The 19,048-nt window shown below is 45.1% G+C and overlaps 3 long non-coding RNA genes across 3 annotated transcripts; 2 read left to right on the top strand and 1 right to left on the bottom strand.

Moving 5' to 3' along the window:
- Positions 1-3,728: 3,728 nt before the first annotated feature.
- On the bottom strand, positions 3,729-5,136 carry LOC122223033. Its single transcript, XR_006204009.1, has 2 exons — positions 4,895-5,136; positions 3,729-4,029 (listed from the first exon to the last, which is right to left on the bottom strand). It is a non-coding gene; the product is annotated as an uncharacterized LOC122223033 (long non-coding RNA).
- Positions 3,975-7,400, top strand: LOC122223034. The gene is made up of 3 exons (XR_006204010.1): positions 3,975-4,056; positions 5,164-5,284; positions 7,126-7,400. It is a non-coding gene; the product is annotated as an uncharacterized LOC122223034 (long non-coding RNA).
- Positions 7,401-9,596: 2,196 nt separating this feature from the next.
- Positions 9,597-18,661, top strand: LOC122223035. Its single transcript, XR_006204011.1, has 3 exons — positions 9,597-9,737; positions 17,920-18,028; positions 18,558-18,661. It is a non-coding gene; the product is annotated as an uncharacterized LOC122223035 (long non-coding RNA).
- The last annotated feature ends 387 nt before the right edge of the window (positions 18,662-19,048 follow it).

The following is a 19,048-nucleotide window of genomic DNA, read 5'->3' as shown; positions in this document are numbered from 1 at the left end:
CTAGCATGAGAGCAAAGAGGATGCCTGAAGATGTTTTGTGGAAGCACTGGCAGGTGGCTTCTTTGATTTTTAAAAAACTTTTTAAATGTTTGTTTATTTTTGAGAAAGAGAGTGTGCGTGGACGAGCGGGGGAAGGGCAGAGAAGGAGACAGAGAATCCCAAGCAGGCTCCACGCTGATAGCAGAGAGCCTGCCGTGGGGCTCGAACTCAGAGAACTGCGAGATCATGACCTGAGCCAAAGTCGTTTAACCGACTGAGCCCCTGGCAAGTCGCTTCTGTGTGTGCTCTGCTGGAGGAAAAGTCAGACTGCCGGGGTTAAGTCTGGCTCTGCCTTCCTCCCTGACCTCACCTTCCCCACCTCTCCTCGGCCGAAGCTGCTCTTGGCTCCTCAAATGCACATGCTCATCTGTAGCTTGGGGACTTTGCCCGGCCCTTTATTTTTGGGAGAGAGAGAGACACACACACACACACAGAATCTGAAGCAGGCTCCAGGCTCTGAGCTGTCAGCACAGAGCCTGACATGGGGCTCAAACTCACAAACCGTGAGATCATGACCTGAGCCAAAGTCAGACGCTTAACTGACTGAGCCATCCAGGCACCCCCTCCCCCCCCCCCCAACCCCACACATTTCACCTTAAATATCCCCTTGGAGAGTCTCTCCAGACATCCCAATCTAATGCAGCCCCCTCCCCCCACACCCATCATCCCATACCATGTCTCCTCATTTTAATTCTCTCCCAGCATGTATTTTGTTTTGATATCCTCCCATTTATCTACGTGTTTGCTTGTCAATTTCCCCTGCTAGAACGTAAGCCTCATGAAAGAGCACCCAGCCAGTCTGACTCCCACATTATCTGCAGCTTCTAGAACACCTCCCACATATAGTAGCAGCTCAATAAATATTTGCACATCATTGAAAGACCAAGTCAGGGACTAATGATGAAAGTACCCAATGAATTAACCCCAAAATAAATATTCTCTTCCCAAAAAAGCTTATTCAATGAAAGATTTTCCTCCCTGAGTTTACATTTGATTAAGAAATATATTTTCGCAATTATGACTGAATTTTTCCAATCTGTATTTTATATCAGACAACTAGACTCTAGGAAAACATAAGGTTCCTAATCAAGGGGAAAAAAACCCCAAACATTTAAAAAATCATCTCTGGGAGGATAACCTTAGATGTAAGTCATGAATTTTATGCATGGTTTCTGCCGCTGATTAGCATCTTTTCTCTTCTTAAAGCTACAGTATCTTCTAGGTAGCACCTATCACACAGGACTTGCACACACATTCAAAATTCAGAAAATATTGAGGCAAGGATGAGGAGGCAGTGTTTGTGATCTGTGGGTTTGGGAAGGGCTGAGAAGTTTAAAATAACTATCGCCACCTCCAGGAAGTCTTTCCTGATTCTCCCAAGCAGAATTTCTTTCTTCTCTGCTCTCATAACACTATTCACTTGAGTCTATAACCACCCTGGTGTCTAACACCAATGAGGTACTTAATAGGCACTCGATTAAATGAATACATAGATGATTGAAATTATGTGAGGAAAAGCTGTCTGAATTGGGACAAGCTTTTAGAAATCACCTTAGGCAACGTTTCCTAAAATTTAATTATTTGCATCTCCCATTAAAATTTTGGGCATACTATTTTTTTTAAGTTTATCTTTGAGAGAGACAGCGTGCACATGCATGCAGGAGGGGTAGAGAGAGAGGGAGACAGAATGCCAAGTAGGCTCTGTGCTGTCAGTGCAGAGCCCGAGACGCGGGGTTCTATCCCACGCCGAAATCAAGAGTTGGTCGCTTAACCAACTGAGCCACCCAGACGCCCCCATACTGTTAGTTCTTATGTGTTTCTCTAAATCAATCCTTCTACTGCTTAAATGCATTCGTATTTTAAGAAAAATATGCATCATAATCAGTGGAGAACTGGCATGGCTTACCAGAAGTAGAAAGCAATCCCCACCCCTCCAAAAACCAGTGAAAGCTAAATAAAAATCTAGCTTGGTCTTATGGGCTGAACTGTGTCCTCTCCTCCCCATTTCTGTGTTGAAGTCTCAACCTCTAGTACCTCAGATTGTGACTATATTTGAGATAGGACTTTAGAGGTATTGAAGGTAAAGTCAAGTTGTGAGAATGGCCCTAATCCAATATGGCTGATGCCCTTATAAGAAGAGATTAGGACACAGAGACGCCAGACATGTGTAGACCTCAGACATGAGCCATGAACACAAAACAAGAAAATAAGCCACAGAATGAGGCTGGGGAAGAAACCAAGCCGACAGACCCTTTGATCTTGGACTTCCAGCCTCCAAAACTGTGAGAAAATAACTTTCTGTTGTTTAAACTCCCAAATGTGTGATACCTTGTTACGACAGCCAGAGCTGACTAACACACCGCATATTACTGCTGGTGAGGGACACTGAGCCCAAAGGCAGATCTCATTTGGTTGAAACCTGAGGTTTTAAAAGAAAGAGAAGTGTTAAAGATATACTACCACCAACTGAGATTTTCTCCTTGACAAAAAATGAAGTAGAATTTAAAAGGGAACTTTTTCACTTCAAGACTTATACTGGTCAAGCTGGAATATGCTGTATTAGAAATAATCTCTGTGTCTAGGGGTGCCTGGGTGACTCAGTCGGTTGAGTGTCCGACTTCGGCGTAGGTCATGAACTCGCGGTCTGTGAGTTCGAGCCCCGCATCAGGCTCTGTGCTGACATCTCAGAGCCTGGAGTCTGCTTCAGATTCTGTGTCTTCCTCTCTCTCTCTGCCCCTCCCCCATTCATACTCTGTCTCTCTCTCTCAAAAATAAATAAACATAAAAAAAAAAAATCTCAGTGTCTTAACACATGAAAAATGTATTTCTCACACCTGCTATGTGTCCTGCACAGGTTGGCAAGGGGTCTCCCCACTTCCCAGGTCAGGGACCCTAGGCTGATGAAAGTTCCACCATTTAGAACTCACGGGTACCTTCTCTCACCACGTGTGGGAAAGAAAGTTTGGAGAATTGTGCCTGGCCCTCCCACCCTCTCAGACCGGAAGTGACGCACATATCATTGTTGCTCACATTTCATTGGCCGGAACTTAACACGTGACCCCTACTAGGCAGAGGACCAGGAAATGTAAGCAAACGAGTGGATTCTTCGAGATGTGTTACCGTCTCTTCCATAAGGTCTGATGCTACGTAAGGTCATCTTTCTGTCCTTACAGAATCATCTCAAGGGGCGCCCGGTGAGCTCGGTGAAACGACTGAATCTTGATCTCGGCGTTGTGCGTTCCAGCCCCACGTGGGGTATAGCGATTACTTAAATAAATAAAACTTTAAAGAAACCATCTCAGCTCAAGGTTGCATCCATGTTTGGGGGGAAGAAAAGATCTGGTACAGTTTCTTCATCGCAAAGCTGAAAATCCCAATGTGAGCATTTAGTTGGTGTTACATATCCTCTTTGCGGTGAGTTTGCAGCCAGAGATCTGGTTCTACCCTTAAGCTCTGTCCACTCAGCCCCGTGAGCGCGAAATTGTAGCAACTGGAACAATTTGGATGTCTGTTTTTGGTGCAAGAACTTTTCCTTGTTTATAACGGGAAATATTCTAAAGGCTAATACCGATACTGAAGCACGTGAGGGCAACTTGTCACATTAAGCATTTCATCCGGAACATGCGGAGACCTTCCCCACTCATGTCTGAGGCAACAATGAGAGTGTATGATTGCTCGGTGTTGTCTGGTTAGCATCCAATTATGTACACTGTATTTATTTTAAATTTAGAAGATGCACACAAGAGGGTTCCAGGAACGACATGGGAAGAAACCGGCAGCGCACTGAATGGAAAAAATTAATGACTTGAATTATACAGCCTGTGCATCGAAGCCGACAAGAGGGGGAGAACAGGGGAGAAAGGAGGGCGCAGGTGTTCACACTGTAGGCCGCCGACAGTCCTGGGCGGTGCTTGAAGAGCAGTCACCCTCCGCGCAGCTGTCCGTCACATCCTTTACCTTCATGGCAAGGCGGGGCTCTTTGGATCACGCCTGTGCAACAATTTCGGGAGTACAAAAGTAATGCCCCTGAACAGACTTCCACAGCAAACATCTTTGTAGAGAACAGATCCAACTGTTAAGTTTAAGTGAAATCACTTTGTCAGCTCCACAGGGCTAGAGGGTGGTGGGGAGTGAGCAGAGCCAGAGCAAAGAAACACAGAGTGGGCCTTGGGCATTTCTGCTGATGGAAGGAATCAATATCTGTTGGGCTGCTACCCTGGGAAGCACCTATTATGTGTCAGGGAACTTCACACACATTGTCTCCTTCATCCCTCAGGATTACCGCTAAGTTTAGAGGCAAAGAAACCGAGGTCAGGCTGATTGCCTTGCCCCGGGTTCGGTTGTGTCCCCTCAAAATTCATACATTGAAATCCTGGCCCCCTAATGCCTCAGAATATGATCTTCCTTGGGCATAGGGTCCTTGCAGAAGTAATTAGTGGAGATGAGGTCGTATTAGAGTAGGGTGGGCTCCAAATACGATATGACTGATGTTCTGATGCAAAGGGGGAAATTTGGAGACAGACACACACATACGCGCAGGGAGGAGGCCGTGAGAGTGGAGGTAGGGATGGTAGTGATGCTTCTACAAGCCAAGGATACCAAAGATTGCCAGTAACCACCCCACCCCACCCCCAGAAGATAGGGGAGAGTCAGGGAACAGATTCTCCCCCAAACCTTCGGAGGAGGAACCAGCCCAGCCAACACCTTCATCTCAGATGCCTGGCCCCCAGAACTAAGAGACAATAAATGCTGTTGGTTAAGCCCTCAGTCTGTGCTCCGTTGTTCTGGCAGTCCCCGCAAATTAATACAACATGGTTACGAAGCAGAGGGCCACTAGGTCTGTCTGAGTCCAAACCTTGTCTGCGAAGGCAGGGTCAGTACTCGCCTTCGCACCTGCTGTGTGTGGGCATGTCCCGAAGTCTCCCCTCCTTTTATATAAAGGAGGAAACTGAGGCCCAGAGGTTAGACTGTCCTGTCCAAGGCTTCAGGTAGGCCAGGGCAGAGTGAGGCCCAGAGGTTAGACTGTCCTGTCCAAGGCTTCAGGTAGGCCAGGGCAGAGGCAGGTTTCTCTGTGCTTTTTCGTATGTGACATCATGATTCTTCTCCTCATTGTTCCAATTTCAGAATGTTCAAGACAGCTTCTTGGATTCCTGGTAAATCAGGAGCAGACAGCCAAAAAAGGATTGTTCCTGACGTGGAAGTGCCTGAAAGCTTTTCATGGGGAAAGCATTTGGGATCCTGGCAGGTTGTAGTCTCAGAATCAATCAGTCATTTGTTCTGTGAGTTAGGTCTTACTCTTCTCATATTACACATGAGAAAACAGACTTGGAGACCGTGTAGCTGTTGGGGAATGGCGGCCTAAACCCCAGCCCGGTAGACCGCAGAGGCTGATCTGGGCACACAAACTGTGCTGCCCCGCCCAGAGTCCGTGGGTGCACTCTGCGCTGGGCCTCCCCTCTCCGAGGCTCATTCTTTGGCTTCCTGGCCCTCTTACCTCTTATCCGTCTTTTCTGTGGTTCCCTCTGGACTTCGGTGACAGTCTCCCATGTGACGTGTGTCACAGACAGTAGAAGCTATGTTCCCACACCACCATGGAGGACTTGTAAAAGGCTGATGGAAAATCAGTTTGTGACCCTTTGATGACCATCACCTCCAAAAGAGGGCTGGGTTTAGGGAAAGGGTTTCTTTGGAGAGCCCTGTCTCCATGGAGGTGATGGGGGCAGGGGTTTCTATTTTTATCTCTAATCTGGTGGAAGAGGTGCCAATGTGCACTTGGCTTGGGATATGCCTCTGAGCTGTGGGGCAGGGCGTACTAGTGTATGACTTATACCCAAGAGAGCCGTGCTGTGGGAAATAACTGTATTCTCACCTGACCAAACTGCCCGTGTCCCAAGGACCACGGGTGAGTCAGGTGGGGCAAGCCACCCTCTCTAGCCTCACTTCTGTCCATTCTTCGTTCAGTCACATTGAATCAGTAGCATTGAATCAGTTCACTAAGTGTGTTGGGCTTTCTTTGACCCCCAGGCTGCTGCACATGCAGCTTACCCCACCCCCCCCCGAATACTCTGCCTCACCCTTTCTCCTGGTGAGTTTGAGTCAGTCCTCTGCTCCAAAGTCGAGATAGCACTTTCCCTGGGACCCCAAAAGTTGAGTCAACTTTCCCTCATGGGCTCACTGGGATTTGAGCCTTCCGCTTCAGAGGGCTCCTGCACCAGTCTGAGAACTCCTTAGGTGAGGAGCACAGTCCAGTTCGCACCTTCCTCCCAGAGCCCACTGCAGGGTCTCTTTTGTTCTACAACATCGAATGAATGAATGAATGAGTGAATGAATGAATGAATGGGAACCCCAAGGTGCTCCTTGACAGGGTCATCTTAGGGCAGTCACATCCTAAGAGGGCTGTGGGCCAGTAGTCCCTTCTCAGCCCAGTTGACCCCCAGCCACGTGACGGGTGAGTGGCCCCAAACAGCAGAGAGGGGGGAGGGCGGAGGGATGTCTCCCCAGTAAAGCCTTGCCATAGATTGGGGGGCAGATATTTTGTGAGTGTTTCAGTGATCCGGAAGTAATTTAGAAGTGTGACAAAAGTGCCAACAGAAAGAAAACAATAGTCCCGTTTGCCCCCACTTACTAATGGGGTGTCCGGAGGAAGCTCCACCCCCTCGCTGAAATTTCATTTCCTCAGTGGTAAATGGGTATCACCACATACCCTCCTCCCTGGCTTATAACCAGGGGCAGCTACATGTGTGAAAATATGGTGAGGCTGTCAAGACGCAAAAGGAAGCTGGGGCTGGCTCGTTCTTTCTGGGCTGCTGCTGTGACAAGGTAGTACCTGCCCACAGGTGTGTTCTAAGGGTACAGGGTGCAAAGTATTGTGTGTCATCCACACCCCCTCTTAGGGACTTCAAGAGATGTATTTATTCCAGACCAGACTCTGGCATTTGTGGGAGACACCAAAACGAACACACAGTTTCTGCCTTCAAGGAACCTATAATTAAGTACAGGAGCTAAGACCTTCAATAGCTACTTAATGTACTAATGTATGACCTTGATGTCCACTGTCATCCCCTGGCCCTTTAAAATCTCAATAAGATTTGCCGAAAGCTCTCAGACAGTCTTCCATGCAAGTCCAAAACCATCCCCAAGATTTGTGAGAAGTCCCGTCCTGGGAGGATCACAGCCCCTCAGTCACCGGCCGGCTCTGCGTCCCCGCAGCCTCTGACTGTAGATCAACTTAGGGACAAGCTTTCTGTCCCTGTCCGCTGCCTCGGTAAGCCAGACACAGGGGAGCCTCGGTTCCCTTCCCAAATATCCCAACTCTGACAGCGCTGTGCTCACACGCGTGTGCCCGCGTGCATGCGTGTGTTTGTTGTGTGCGTGTAGCAGACTTTATTGGAGGTCTGGGAGGAAGAGGACACGGAGGGGTTTCCGGTGCAAAACTGCATCACTTAAAGTCGAGTGTTGCATCACAAAGTCTCCTGGCCGCCCCGACTCTGAGGATGTCACCACGTGGTACCCCGGCCACATCCCCATCTCACTCGCTCTTGATCCTTTTTTGCCTCTCACCGTCCTTCCCCACCTCTCCTTCCCATTCTCTCCATTGTCCAAAGCCTTCACACTCCTTTCTGCGGAGCAACTCCTTTCTCCCACACGTCTTCCGGGCTCACTTCCAGAGTCCTGCCCTACAGATCCAAACTCTCCCGGTGGGGGTGGACCCAAGGGTCTTCAGGAGGCCGACTTTCACAGCAACCGCGTGTCTCCATTCTCCAGGATTGGGGCCTTTGGAGGCAGGGCAGAGAGGCAGATTCCAGTCAGAGGGATCCTGGCAGGAGGGATATGAGCCTGGGGCCAGGAGAGCAGGACCATACCCTCTGGCCACCAGTGATGCAGCCTGTTGAGAGAAGGGACAGACCCAAGGTGGACAGGAAGGACAGAGGGAAAGCAGAACCCCGTTCTGCCCCAGCACCGCATTGGCCCCTAGTTTGCTTGTTTACTTTTTATTCAACTAGCCTATATACATATGACATACGTTTATGTATAATATATATACTTTTCATATATATTTGTATTTTATAATATGTATGTGTATCGCCTATTTGTAAATACATGTAATTCAATAGTTATCTCTATATAATACGCATGAAATACATTCATTAAACGTATAAATATAGATTTGTATTTACACTCACACACCGACTGTGCCTGTGTACCTTACGCCAGCACCCAGGCCTTGAAGCAGACCGTGCTACCACCCAGACACTCCCCTTGCAGCCCCCACATGAAGCACTCTTCTGACTACTCACTGCCCAGATCTGTTCTACCTGTTTTTGTACTTTACATAAATGGAATACTAAAGTTGGCCCTCCTTCACGCCTGGCATCTTTCAGCATTTTATTTGTGCTATGCGCCCCCATTTGGGGATGCGGTCATACATAGCACCCCCTCTTTACAGTTGGTACTCGGTGACTATGCCGTAATTTATTTGTATATTCTATTGTGGATGGACATAGATTGTTTCTAATTGGGAGTGACGGTGGAGCCTTTGCTTTTGAACCCGATACTTGCAAAAGGCCAGTTACTTGGAGGGACACAAAAGAGTCCCTCATTCACTCAGCAAACATCTGTAGTGACTTTGCTGTGCCAGGTGGGTGGACGAGCGCTGGAACCCGACAGAGAGCAAGGTCCACGCGTCCCAGCCCTTGTGGAGCTGACCATCCGTATGGGAGGTGGGTGTGTGGGCAGATAATTAGAACAGGAGACTTAGAGGGGGCACCTGGTGGCTCGGTCGGTTAAGCATCTGACTCGCTCAGGTCATGATCTCGCCGCTCGTGAGTTCAAGCCTGCCTCGGGCTCTCTGCTCTCAGCACAGAGCTGGCTTTGAATCCTCGCTTTCCCTCTGTCTCGCCACCCCCCCCCCCCAAAATAAACATGAAAAAAAAAAAGCATTTCAAGAACACAAAGATTTAGAGTTAGGCAAGGATGAAGAGGACCAGCAAAGGGAGGATTTGAAGGGAATCAAGCAAAGGGGGCTGGAGAGAGTATGTTCCAGAAGAAGGAACAGCTTGTGCAAAGGGCACATTCGTCAGACTCCAACCTCCCTAATGCTGAGGCCTAGACAATGGGGTGGGGGTAGGTCGGGCTGCACTGGTAGGCAGGGGCGGATCTTGAAGGGCAAAGAGAGCCACTTTAAGGAGCTGGGGCTTTTCTTGAGGACAAAGAGGCTCCATCTACATGGACATATGGCGTCAACCGCTTTGCCTTTTTAGAAGCCCCTCATGGTTGCAGCTCAGGGTGGGTGGAAGCAGGCATGCCTGGACACAGATGGACAGGCAGGGCGTGTTTAGTCCGAGAAGAGGTGGTGGGCCTGAGTCCCTTTCCCCCGCTCCTGTCCCCAGACATGGACCTCACAGCGTAGCCTACAGGGCAGTGGATTCGCCGGAGACCTTCACGGAGCACATTTGCTTAGGGAGTCCCACGTGCTTCCACTAGTCCCCTACGCTGTTTCGTCTGGAAGCTTCCAAACTGAACTCTCATCTAACCTTTCTGTGTTTCTGGAGCCCTCGATGGCCGTTTCCTCCGGAGTCGCCTGGCTTGGCTCCTCTGAGACGAGGAGTCTGGGAAAGAGAAGGCTGGGTCTTGCCTCGTGGGGAAAGAGACAGCTGCTGGGCCACATTTCCTCCGCCTTGCTTACTCTGCATTTTTGGGTGAGCTGTTTTTGTTTAATGTAAGCAGAGCAAATCCATCCATAGCAAAATCAGAGAAAATAACTTGTTGATGTGTAAACCAGGATGTCACAAATAACCCTGTTTGTTTAATTATAGCAGGCTGAGTGTTGTGAGCAGAGAAGGGGGTGGCGATGGCAGTGGTGGTGATAGAAGGGGATTTCAGGATACCGGTGCCCGTGCCGGCGTCCCATAGGCTTGCAGAGGAGACCTTGAGGAAAATGTGAATGCCTGGAGCCACGTGGATAAAGTGGGGCACATATGGTACACGAGTCAAGGTCAACGGAGTGGGTAGATGGCTTTCGGTGCTAATGGGAATTCGCTGTGGAGTCGCTAGACAGAAAAATTAAATCATAGGTGAAAGGAAAAAAAGACGGAAATAATAAGACTGCGAGCGCAGGAAATTTTGACTTTAGGACTAACTGGTTTATGAAGAAGTTCTTCCCTGTGAAAGGCATCAATCTGGTAGAAGGCAGAGGACACCGGGCATGGGAAGAGGGGTCTCCCCACGCCCACCGCACCTACCATTGGCTCCTTTTCCATTTCAGGGAGAACCTAGAAACCAGGACTTCAGAAAAGTTAGCAGGAATGTAGCATAGCATTTGAGATCATGGCTTTGGATTTAGGGAGGCCTGGGTTCAAGTTTGGGTTCAAGTTTCTCTTCTCTCCTATGTAACCGTAGGAGTTAGCTCACTTTACCTGCCTCGGGTGTTGGGGTAATCCAATTCAAGAGGCATAGATGAGATCTTAGCACCGTACCTGGCACAGAGGTAAATATCAGTGAATAAAAGACAGGTATACCCCGCTTTTCAAAAGTTCACATTATGTCGCTTTGCTTTTACAAAATCTTTTTACAAAGACTTAAATAAGTCTTTTTACAAAGACTTAAATTAGTACCTGTTTTCACTAACTGAAAGGAATCCAAAGAGGAAATTTGCTTTTATGAAAAAAGGCGAAGAGTAAAAATAGTTCGGCATTTGTTTTGCCTCTCAAGCTGTTACAGAGGCAGCACACCCCCCCAGCATGGAGAAAGGTGTCGCCAAGCTCCTTCCCGTCGAACTACACTCAGCATCTCAGCATCAAGGCGCCAGAGCTTTGAACTGTGTCTTTGAACATCCGTGCTTCATCTCAATTTATTTTGTGCATCCATTAGTAAGAGGTGTCCTAAGGAATTAGGAAAGCTTTCATGGGAAAGCTCCCCTTTTGGACAGCAGGGGAAGCCTGTACATATATCAGAATGAGAAACGAATGCTGTGAACAAGGGTGTGTTAGGTGATGCTGTTCTGGCACACACCAAGTGTCCCTGTCACATGCATCACCTCGCAGGAGCTGCCCCAATGCCCCCATTAAGCTTTTAAGGAAGAAGTCACTCTATTTCTTTTTAAGAGAGAGAAAGCACGAGTGGGGGAGGGGCGGAGAGCGAGGGGGGTGGAGAGAGAGAGAGAGAGAGAGGGAGAGAGAGAGAATCCCAAGCAGGCTCCACACTGTCAGCACAGAGCCTGATGGGGGTTCGAACTCATGAACCTCGAGATCATGACCTGAGCCAACACTGGACGCTTAACTGACTGAGCCACCCAGGCGGTGCCCCAAGGAAGCAGTCAATTCCAAAGGGGCTTAAGACTTTCCTCAAAGACAGTAACACATTGGGTAGTTAATTGACTTTTTTTTTTCAACGTTTTTTATTTATTTTTGGGACAGAGAGAGACAGAGCATGAACGGGGGAGGGGCAGAGAGAGAGGGAGACACAGAATCAGAAAGAGGCTCCAGGCTCCGAGCCATCAGCCCAGAGCCTGACGCGGGGCTTGAACTCACGGACCGCGAGATCGTAACCTGGCTGAAGTCGACGCTTAACCGACTGCGCCACCCAGGCGCCCCGTTAATTGACTTTTTGGGGAGATGAGAGAACATGACAATTACCCTCAGAAATTTGGCTCTGAAGAAGAAAAGGTCACATTATAACTTTCCTGGGCTCATGGCACCTTTGCCCTCATAGGCCTTTTTCCTCCATAAGGAAAGACAAGGGAAAGGGAAAGGGAAAGGGAAAAAGGGAAAGGAAAGGAAAGGAAAAGGAAAGAAAAAATAAAATAATTACATTGTGTGACTACATTGGTATAAGGATGCATGTGATATAGGTTGGCTTCATTATTATATATTCTTCATAATCATTTTTATTCTGGTTTTGAAAGAAATTAAAATATTTTTTGTGGCGTCTAGGCCCAGGGCCTATTGGTGGGCCCGAGTTAGGAGCATGGAAAGTAAAACTTTTTTTTTTTTAAGTTTCTTTCTTTTGAGAGAGAGAGAGAGAGAGAGAGAGCACAGGCGGTGGGGGTGGGGGGAGGGGGGGAGAGAGAGAGAGAAAAAGAAAGAAAATCCCAAACAGGCTCCTCTCTGTCAGTGCAGAGCCCCATGCGGGTCAGAACCCATGAACCGTAAAATTATGACCCGAAACAAGATAAAAAATCAGACTTTTAACTGACTGAGCCATCCAGGCGCTCCAAGCATTTTCTATGGAAGTGAAAATTTTATAAAAACAAGAAAATGCATTGCATTTTGCACACAGCTACCTTTATTTAAGTAAAAGAGAGCTTTTTATTTTGAAACTTTTTCTGTTTTGTTTTCTTTCGTGGTTAAAACGGGCTTTCCCTCAGGGAATGATCATGAAATTACATAGTAATTTTATGTATGTATGTATGTATGTATGTATGTATGTATGTATGTATTTATTTATTTATTGGTTTGTTTGTTTTTTATGTATTAGTAACCGGACAAGATAAAAACAGCTCTGGGTTCACCTATCCCCTGCTCAGGTTCCCGGCTTGCTTCCCTAAGGAACAATATTCCTTTGTTGAGCCACCCCTCCTCCACTCTCAGTAATTCTGATTTGGGTGGGGGTGGTCACACCCCCCTTGAGCTGGTCTGGCCAATCAGAGTAGTCCTTGTGGGCGCTGATTGGTTCAACGATAATAAGCGCTTGATTGCAGACAAGGCCAATGGGAGCCCAGCCTAGAATTCGTGGGTGATCTGAGAAGGAGGAGTTCTCTTCCTACTAGGATCCCGGGTAAAAAGGCAAGTGTAAATTTCCAGCTCCCAGCGGCTACCCGTGGTAAATACCTACCTAAGAGTGAAGCCATGGCAGAGAAAAACAGAACAAAGAGATAGAAATAGCATCAGTTGAACACCTGGATTTAGTTATGCCTGAAGCTACTTAATCCTTGGGATTTAAATTACAGCAACCAATAATGTTTTTTGTTTGTTCATCGCTTAAGTCCGTTTAAATTTAGTTGTTGTTGTTTTTAATCAAACCAAAAATTCTGTCTAATACACCTGGCAACCTCAGAATTTTTTTTTTTTTTTAATGCCTTACCTGGGAAGGGGGGGGGGGGTGTCTGGGGGACTCCATTGGTTAAGGGACTGACTCTTGATTTCAACTCAGATCACCATCTCTTGGTTCATGGGATCCAGCCCTGCCTCACCCTCCTCGCTGACAGTGTGGAGCCTGCTTGGGATTCTTGTTCTCCCTCTCTCTCTGTGCCCCTGCCCCACTTATGCGCTCTCTCTCCCTCTTTCTCAAAATAATAAACAAACAAACTTTAAAAATGCCTGGGTAGCTCAGTCAGCTGAGCGTCTGACGCTTGATTTCAGCTCAGGTCATGATCCCAAGGTTGCGAAATTGAGTCCTGTGTCTGGCTCTCGCTAAGTATGGAGCCTGCTTAGGGTTCTCTCTCTCTCTGTCTCTCTCTCTGTCTCTCTCACTCGTGCTCTGCCCCTCTCCCCTGCTCATGCTCTCTCTCTCTCTCTCAAATAAATAGTTTAAAAAGAAATATATAAAATAAATAGAAATGCCTTATGAAATACATATATACATGTCAGAGAGTGTTTGTTCTGTGCCTACATAGAGTAAAAGTAATGTTCAACCAGTGTTTCCATTTGGATGACTTGGCTTCTGCAACCGCCCTCCTCTTCCTTTCATTTTCTAAAAAATAACTTTAGGGGTTCCTTCCATCAGCAACTGGCTCCCTTGAAAGAGATTCTTCTGAATAAAAAATGACCTCTTTTTGTGTATCAGGAACAGGTAGAACAGGCCTTCCCTGCACTGTGTCCCAGAAATGTGCTGTTGGAGAACTCCTCCCAGAGGAAAATCAACAATGACAATCAATATGCGTGATTCATTCACTATGGGCAGTATTTCCCAAAGTGTCCCTGGACCAAAGCATCAGCATCATCCAGGAACTTCTTAGAAATGCAAACTTCTTGGGCCCCACCCTAGATTTACTGCGTCAGAACCTCTGAGGGTGGGGCCCAGCAATCTCTGTTTTTACAACCCTGAGACGCACTAGCTCCGGGGTTTCCTCTTTGAATTACTATAGATGCAGCTACTGGGTGTTTGAAATCAAACCACAGTAACTGGTAGAATCAATCTGGATTTGAAATTCTTTTTTCACGTTGAGGATAGGAGGGGTCGAACTAGAATAAATTGGCTGTTTTCTTTTTTTCCTTTTTGTTCATTAGTAGTTTGCTAAATACACGTTGTTTTTATTCTTTCCTCAAGCACTTGCTTTTTCACACTTGACTCAGCATATTTGACTATATATACTTCCATCAATGTTGAGAGCCAATTAGTATCTATTATCCACCTCCATTTAGAAGGTTAGACCTTGATAGTTCATCGTGTCTTTCTTCCCTCTTCCATTTTCTCTCCTTTCCCTCATTCCCAGGTTTTGTTGAAATCTTTTGGAATTTAACAGGTAGAATTTTTTCTTAACAATTAATTAAGCTTCACAGCCATGTTTTTGGTGTTCTATTGGGCTTTACTGGTTTTATTAGTTTCTTTGCTCACCACAGTTGGCGTGTGACCTGTCTTCCTCTTTCTTGGATTCATTTTTCCTATCGTTGGAGTACATCCCCTAGAGAATCTTTCAGAAAGCATTCATGGAGAGGAACTTTCTGAGTCCTTGTTCATCTAAAATAGTTATTTTTATTTTGCACTTAAATGGTTTTTGGCCTGGTATAGAATTCTAGATTGAAAATTGTTTTTGTTTTTTGTTTTTTCCTGCAGAGCTTTATAGTACTTCATCTTATGGGATTTTATACTTATTGCACTTGAGAAGTCTGATGATGTCCTTCTGTTTGTTCTTCCTTGCAAGTTAAACTATTGGGATTTTTTTTCCTCTCTGGAATTTGTTTTCTTTATTCCTGGAAATTTTACCAATATGCCTGGGGCCAAATCCTCCACACTTCTCTCTCTCTCTCTCTCTTTTTTCAGTATTTTGTGGGCTCTTTTAGTATGAAAATTTGAGAATCTCTTTAAGTTTGACATTTTTTTGAAAATTTATTTGATTATTTTCTCTATCTACTTTCTTTTTGGATATTCTTTGAGACAGAGGTTGGAACTCCGGTTCTGTGTTATATTTTTTTTTTAAGGCTTTTTTATTTTCAAGTAATCTCTACACTCAATGTGGAGCTCGAACTCACACCCCGAGATCAAGAATCACACACTCCACCCGCTAAACCAGCCAAGCACTTCCTGGTGCTGTTTTTTATACTCAATTTTATATCTCCCGCATTTCAATGCTTGGAATTTGACATTATGTCCTGGGTAGATTCCTTGCCTCAATATTTCAGTTCTTTATGTACTCTTCATTTGTATGGATTTTATTTATATCAGTCCATCATTTGTGGGGATTTTTTCATTTGAAAATATTGTAAGCCATAGAAAATTGCAGAAGATAGCATAACACCCATGCACACATCACTCAAATAATAAACATTGAGGTTTTGTCATATTTGCTTTAGTTCCTTTTAATAAAATATTGTTGAGAAAATTGCAGTTTATTCCTCTCCTTTCTAAATTTACTCTTCTCTCTACTCCTTTTCTTCATCTTCCCCAGAGCAATTACTATCATAAATATTATTTGTTTATATGTGTATATATTCTACCATCACCCCTCAGTCTTTCCTAGGTTTTTGTTATTGCTTTTGCTTTGTTTTGTTTTGTTTTCACACTTTAAGATAAATAGTAGTATCACACTGGGTTTACCTTTCTGTAGCTAGTAGTTTGGGGTTTTTTTCACTCAACAATAAGTTTGGGGAAACTTATTTAGGTTGTTGGGTGTCTAGTTCATTCATTGTAGGAATATGTGCAATGTATTTATTCATTCCACTAATGATAGATATTTAAGCTGTTTCTAAGTTTTTTGCTCTGAGAAGCAACACTTCAGAGAATACATGTGCTTGTCTACTTGTACATGCATGAGAGTTTCTCTAAGATTTATATTCAGAGAAAGAACTGCTTCGTCAAATGATACGCACATTTTCAATTATTAAAAAAACTGTTAAATTGCTTTCCAAAGATGATACACAGGTGACATTCTTATATGTTTCTACCAATGGCGTTTGAGAATTTGTGGCTCCCCCCATCTTCACCAACTGTAGATCTTGTCAAACTTTTCCGTTTAGGAAAGCTGATGGGTGAAAGGAAAAAAAAGGAAAGCTGATGAGTGGAAATTGTTTCTTCTACTGGGCTTTTGTTTTTGTTAATCAAGATTTTAGTTTCCAAGAATTCTTTTGTTTCTAGGAACTACTTTTCATAGAAGTTTTGTCTGTCTGTCTGTCTATCTATCTATCTATCTGGATATGCAGCTGTCTCAAATGTCTCTGAGGATATTAATTATATTTATTAAAAAGCATTTCCTGGGGCACCTGGGTGGCTCAGTCAGTCGGGCATCCGACTTCAGCTCAGATCATGATCTTGCCTTTCGAGTGTAAGCCCCACGTCAGACTCTATGCCGACAGCTCAGAACCCAGAGCCTGCTTCTCATTCTGTCTCCCTCTCTCTCTGCCCCTCCCCCACTCATGCTCTGTCTCTGTCTCTCTCTAAAATAAATAAATATTTTTAAAAAAAATTTTAAATACCTTTCCCCCTTTTTTTTTTTTTTTTGGTTCTCCATTGAATGAATTCTGTTTCTTCAGGTGTAAGTTTTTCTGGAGGTGAGTTGGTGCCTCTCTTTCATTCTTTTTTTTTTTTTTTTTTTTTTAACATTTATTTATTTTTGAGACAGAGAGAGACAGAGCATGAACGGGGGAGGGTCAGAGAGAGAGGGAGACACAGAATCCGAAACGGGCTCCAGGCTCTGAGCAGTCAGCACAGAGCCCGATGTGGGGCTCGAACTCACATACCGCGAGATCGTGACCTGAGCCGAAGTCGGATGCTTAACCGACTGAGCCACCCAGGCGCCCCACCTCTCTTTCATTCTGTTAGTTTTTCTAAAAGTATTGGCAGTTCTTAGCATCTGCTTGTCCATATCACTCTGGCTAGAGTGGATTTCTCAGCCCACATGAGAATCCCTATTTACCTGGCCATGCCTGCAGGTGCTTAGTAGAGAAACCTGACTCCCCCATACAGGAGACAGAAAAGAGACATATGCTAGGGGTTTGTGTTGTGAGCATGAGGTTTTCCATCCACTCTGATGGCCAGGGATGGCTGGGGTACTGCTCAGCTATCCTGGCCAAGAGGCTCCTGTGGGAGTTTTCTCTTAGTTCTGGAGGCTAGATGTATGTCCAAGATGAAGATGTGGGCAAGGTCGGTTTCTTCTGTGCCCTCTTTCTGTGACTTGCTGGTGCCCTCCTTCTCCCGTGTCTTCACTTGATTTTCCTCTATGCCCGTCTGTCCGAGTCTCTTCTTATAAGGACACTGGTGATACTGGGTTATGGCCATTCTAACAGCCTCATTTTAATGTAATCACCTCTTTAAAGGCACTATCTTTAAGTAGGATTACATTCTGAAGTACTGGGGTTAGGACTTTGACATATGAAGTTGGGGGAGACACAACTCAGCCCATAACAGTCCTATTCTAGGGTTCTGCTGAAAAAAAAAACCTCTTTTTCCTGTAAGGCCTCTCTTTATTCTATCTTGTTTATGCCATAGTATACAAACTGGACAGTCTCATATGGAGGTTAGCAAATTTGTTTAGTTGAATCCTGTGATTAGATATTTAGTTGTACTTCCCTCCCCCCCTCCTCCTACCCTTTCTATTATAAACAGTCTGGGCAATAAACTTCTTGTGGCTAAATACATGTCCACAATTATTTTCTCCTATACAAGTTTTCATAATTCAAATTAGATAGAATGTGAAAGATGAATTAAGGAAATTTATTTGCATCACAGGGATCTCTAATGATCACAACTGAAATGCCTAGTGAGAAGTCGTGTCAAACATGCAAGGGAAAAAGCTGTGGAACAATCTGGAATGAACAAGGGAGCTTCTAGAATGCTGGTAATGTTCTGTTTCTTGATTTTGGTGCTGGTGACATGGATATGTCATACGATGTGAATAGGTGCATTGAACTATATGCTTATGATAATGTATATTTCTGTACGGATAATATACTCCAATAAAAATTAAAAGAGGGAGAATCTAGTGAGCGGGCAGCTTAGGAACACAGTAACTTTGAGTACCACTGGAGCAGTTGGCATTGCATTTTTTTAAAGACAGTTATGAATTATGTGCTGTGTAGCAATTTATTTTAATGGTCTGGTGGTTCTCAACTCTGGCTGTACATTAAAATTGCCTGGGGATGTGTTTTAAAAAATCCCGCTGTCCGGCCCCACTCCAGATCAGCTCAGTCAGAGCCCCTTGGGGGTGGGGCTCCAGCACCAGTATTTTTACAAAGCTCCCCAGTGACTCTAGTGTGCAGCCAGGTTTGAGCAAAAGTGGTCTGGAAACAAAGCTATTTTTATTATCTGTGTTCTCTTCTGATTTGCTCAGTGACTTCAAAAAAAAATTTTTTTTTTGGTCCGTTTAGATCCACCATTCCTTTCACAATAATAAAAAATGCACGCGGAGTTAAAATGTACTTTATTACCAACGTTCCTACAGGACAAAAACAGAACTTTTTACTGTAAATGTCAATTTAGTAGCTACTCACATCCTTTTTGTTTGAAATCATAGAAATAACTTCTTTAATAAAGCAACTTTTGTGAAGTCAGGGATTATTGTGTCACACTCGGACGCATTCTTGGAATTAAAATGATTGGTTCACATGGGTGCTTCATCTTTTAGCTTCTGGTATCGTTCAGTTGTCTGCCGGGATTCCCATGGATAGAAGAGCAGGCTGGCTGCTCCCCAGTCTTGCTGCTTCCCCCTCCCTTCCTTTTTTTTTTTTTTTTTTAAGAAAAATATGTTCATCACACAAGTCCTAATTGCATATAAAATACTAAGGAGAAAGTTAAAACGACCCGCGGTTCTACCACCCAGGTAACATCCTTACCATGTTCTTGTCTCGCTATCTCAGTC

The sequence above is a fragment of the Panthera leo genome, chromosome B3, assembly GCF_018350215.1.
Source record: "Panthera leo isolate Ple1 chromosome B3, P.leo_Ple1_pat1.1, whole genome shotgun sequence".
NCBI lineage: Eukaryota > Metazoa > Chordata > Mammalia > Carnivora > Felidae > Panthera > Panthera leo.
This window is presented reverse-complemented; position numbering and strand designations above follow the sequence as displayed.